Source organism: Tamandua tetradactyla, chromosome 25 (genome assembly GCF_023851605.1).
Source record: "Tamandua tetradactyla isolate mTamTet1 chromosome 25, mTamTet1.pri, whole genome shotgun sequence".
Classification (NCBI taxonomy): domain Eukaryota; kingdom Metazoa; phylum Chordata; class Mammalia; order Pilosa; family Myrmecophagidae; genus Tamandua; species Tamandua tetradactyla.
The window spans coordinates 14597830-14601976 of NC_135351.1; the positions used below are offsets into that span (position 1 = coordinate 14597830).

Genomic DNA, 4147 nt, shown 5'->3' on the forward strand with positions numbered 1-4147 from the left:
CAAAAGAAATGACAGCTAAAGAAGACAGGCAAATGAAATCCAAACAAACATATGAACTGGGAAAAATATTCCAAAATAATTTGAAAAACTTCACAGAAACAAAAGATTTAAATCTATAGCATGTCTCAGTAAAAGGCTGATTCAAAATGACCACCCCTAAGATGTATCCTAGTAAAGTTACCAGAATTCCAATAGAAGAAAATAATCCTTTGGTCACCCAGGTTAAAATACTGAGTATCTATAAAGACAGAAAAGATAGTCCACTCAGCCACATTTAATGCCAGATGACAAATGGAGAAATGCCTGAAACTCTTCAATGAAGAATATGTGACTATTTTTTTTATTTTATATTTTAAATTATGTTATACTATGTGCTGGTTTGAAAGGAAGTATGCCCCCTAGAAAAGCCATGTTTTAATCAAAATCCCATTTCATAAAGGTAAAATAATCTGTATTCAATACTGTATGTTTGAAACTGTAATCAGATCATCTTCCTGGATGATGCGATTTAGTCAAGAGTGCTTGTTAAACTGGATTAGGTGATGACATGTCTCCACCCATTTGGGTGGGTCTTGACTGGTTTATTGGAGTCCTACAAAAGAGGAAACGTTTTGGAGAATGAGAGACTCAGAGAGAGCAGAGAATGCTGCAGCACCATGAAGTAGAAAATCCACTAGCCAGTGACCTTTGGAGATGAAAAAGGAAAACGCCTCCTGGGGAGCTTCATGAAACAGGAAGCCAGGAGAGAAAGCTAGCAGATGATGCTGTGCTCGCCATGTGCCCTTCCAGATGAGAAAGAAACCATGAACTTCATCGGCCTTCTTGAACCGAGGTATCTTTCCCTGAATGCCTTAGATTGGACATTTTTATAGACTTGTTTTAATTGGGACATTTTCTCGGCCTTAGAACTGTAAACTAGCAACTCGTTAAATTCCCCTTTTTAAAAGCTGTTCTGTTTCTGGTATATTGCATTCCGGCAGCTGGCAAACTAGAACATACTACAATGGACCCCTTTAAAAATAAATGCCCCAAAAATATATATATTTCATTTAAAAAAGTATTTAGAGCACATGAAACAAGGCAACATTTATTCTTTTTTTCTCCTCTTCTGGTATGGGGTTGGAGGCTCCTACACTGTTGCACTCTGAGCTATCACTGGTTCCTCCCTCTGCCATACTGTCAACCCTCTCCTGCTCACTCTTTGTCCTCAGTAGATGCGCCTTCTTAACCATTCTGTTGACCTTCTCTTCTGTTGTTTCTTCAAGGTGTGTCTCTTCTGTCTCCATCTGAATGCTCTCATCATCCTTCTTTTTTTTTTTTTTGCATGGGCAGGCACTGGGAATTGAACCCAGGTCTCCAGCATGGCAGGTGAGAACACTCTGCCACTGAGCCACCGTGGCCGGCCCCTCATCATCCTTCTTTTCTTCAATTGTATTAGCTGCTTGTTCTTGCTCAGGAACAATACTGCTCTGACGACGTCCAGCTTGTTCTGCTGCCTCTTTCTCCCTCTCCTCCTGGCTTTTGCAGGCCTGTTCCTTTGCCTGTGCAATTTCAGCCACATTTTTCTCCATATCCACTTCATCCTCAAACCGCATAAGCTTTAAGTTCATTGTTAAATGAATCTGTGCTTTTCCAGGCATTTCCTCTGCTTTTCTGGTGTCTCTCCTCTATCTGAAGAAGTTCAGCTCCTAGTTTTCGCTGATGAACCATTAAGGACTGGACCTGTCGCCTGAGGACCTGCATTCTGGCTGTCGTGACAACTGACCGAACAGCTGGTACCACCCTCTCGCTAAGGATTTCATTGATGAGGCAGTGGTTTCTCTGGAAACGGGTGATGGATGTAGCTTCACATCATCATAATCATCTGGATCTTCAACAGGCTGAGTGCTCATGTAAGGGTCTCCTTTCTTCAGGTGAGACGGGCTCTGTCGACTTTCTTCCTCTAAGGCAGCTTCTGCATGACTTTTTGCATTTATGTAAGCAAAGTATGTGGAGGAATTATGATAGGCCTGCATAGATTCACTGTACGCTCTCTTTACTGCTTTGGATTCATTTAAATATTCTTGTTTCTCTTCATCAGTGAGAACTCGCCACATGCCACCAATAACCTTGCCAGTTTCCCACAACTTTAGGTCAGGGTTAGAAACCCTTTCTAGGCCCCAGAACTTTCTGCCATATCTCATTGTGGTAGTTAGATTCAGTTGTCAACTTGACCAGGTGAATGTACCTAGTTTTGTTGCTGCAGATATAAGCCAATGGTATGTGAACCTCATCAGTTGCTGATTACATCTGCAGTCGGCTAGGAGGCGTGCCTGCTGCAATGAATAACGTTTGACTTAATTGGCTGGTGCTTAAATGAAAGACTCAACATAGCACAGTCTAAGCAGCTCAGCATTCCTCATCTCAGCACTCACAGCTCAGCCCAGGCCTTTGGAGATTCAGAAAGAAAATGCCCTGGGGAAGCTGTTTGAAACCAGAAAGCAAAGGAACAGCAGATGCCAGCAATTTGCCTTCCCAGCTGACAGAAGTGGTCCAGATTCCTCAGCTCCTCTTAAGTAAAGGCACTTTTCTCAGATGTCTTAGGTTAGGCATTCTTATGGCCTTAGAACTGTAAACTTACAACCTAGTAAATCCCCTTTATAAAGGCCATCTGTGTTACCTATGGTCTCTAGAGAAACAGAATCAACAGGGAAGACTCGCAAATACAAAATTTATAAAAGTGTCTCACGTGACTGCAGGAATGCAGAGTCCAAAATCCACAGGGCAAGCTTTGAAGCCGACGACTCTGATGGAGGGTCTGGATGAACTCCACAGGAGAGGCTCACAAGCCAAAGCAGGAATGGAATCTGCTTCTTCTGAATCCTCCTTAAAAGGCTTCCCATGATTAGATTAACCATCACTCATTGCAGAAGACACTCCACTTTGGCTGATTACAAATGGAATCAGCTGTGGATGCAGCTGACGTGATCATGATTTAATTCTATGAAATGTCTTCATTGGAACAGACAGGCCAGCACTTGCCCAACCAGACAAACAGGTACCACAACTTGGCCAAGTTGACACATGAACCTGACCATGACACTCATGTAGGGCATCAGCAGCTTATCTGGTGGCTCTGGGGGTTTGGGAATCATAAGAGCAGAGGATGCCATAACCCAGCTGTCGGTGCTCAGCCATAGTTGTTGTAGGCAAGATGACTGTATGGTCTGTAAACCACAAACCCCGGTGTGCTGGGCATTGGTGTCGCAGGAGCTGGAGCAGGAGACATGGCATAAAATGGTCTTTTTGACATTTTGGGATTAAGTCCTCAGTTCCTTAAGAATGAGTATGGATCCCTTTTGATGTATATTTCTATGGGCTTTGATACCTGTAGAGATTCACATAACCACCACCACAATGAAAATACAGAATAACTCCATCCCTACCAACCTGCCTTGTGTTATTCCTCCTCATTCACACCACCCCCCATCTCAGATTCTGGGAACAGATCAGTTATGTCACTAGAGTTATGTCTTTGTGAAAATGCCATATAAATGAAATCATATACTATATAACCTTTTGAGACAGGGATTTTTTCACTCAGCGAAATGTCTTTGAGATTCATCCAAGTTGTTGAGCAACAAACAGTTCATTTTTGTTACTGAATAGCATTTGGTTGTATGGATCTACCATACAACCGTAAAACTATCAGCTGGATAGTTTTGTTTATGCATTCACCCACTGAAGGGTATTTATGTCATTTTCAATGTTTGGTGATATAAATAGATCTGTTACACATTTTCTGCTATTAAGCCCATCCAGTGAGTTTTTAATTTCAGTTATTATATTTTGAAGTTCTAAAATTTCATTTTAGTTCTTCTTCATATATTCTACTTCTTTGTTGGGATTGTTTGTGATGACTTGTTATAGCATGTTTATAATAGCTGCTTTTAAGTCTTTGCCACATAATTTCAACACCTGGGTTATCTTTACCTTGGCATCTGTTGATTTTTTTTCCATGAAAATTGAAATTTTCCTGTTTCTTCCTATGGCCAGTCATTGTGGATAGTATCTTGAGCATTTTGAATATTATAAGACTCTTTATCTTATTTAAACTTTATGGAGAATGTTGCAATTTATTTAATTAAGCACTCAATCTGGTTAGGGT

General features: G+C 41.1%; 1 pseudogene; it reads right to left on the reverse strand.

Moving 5' to 3' along the window:
* Positions 1-1061: 1061 nt before the first annotated feature.
* On the reverse strand, positions 1062-3292 carry LOC143668777 (SWI/SNF-related matrix-associated actin-dependent regulator of chromatin subfamily E member 1 pseudogene; annotated as a pseudogene).
* Between the last annotated feature and the right edge of the window lie 855 nt (positions 3293-4147).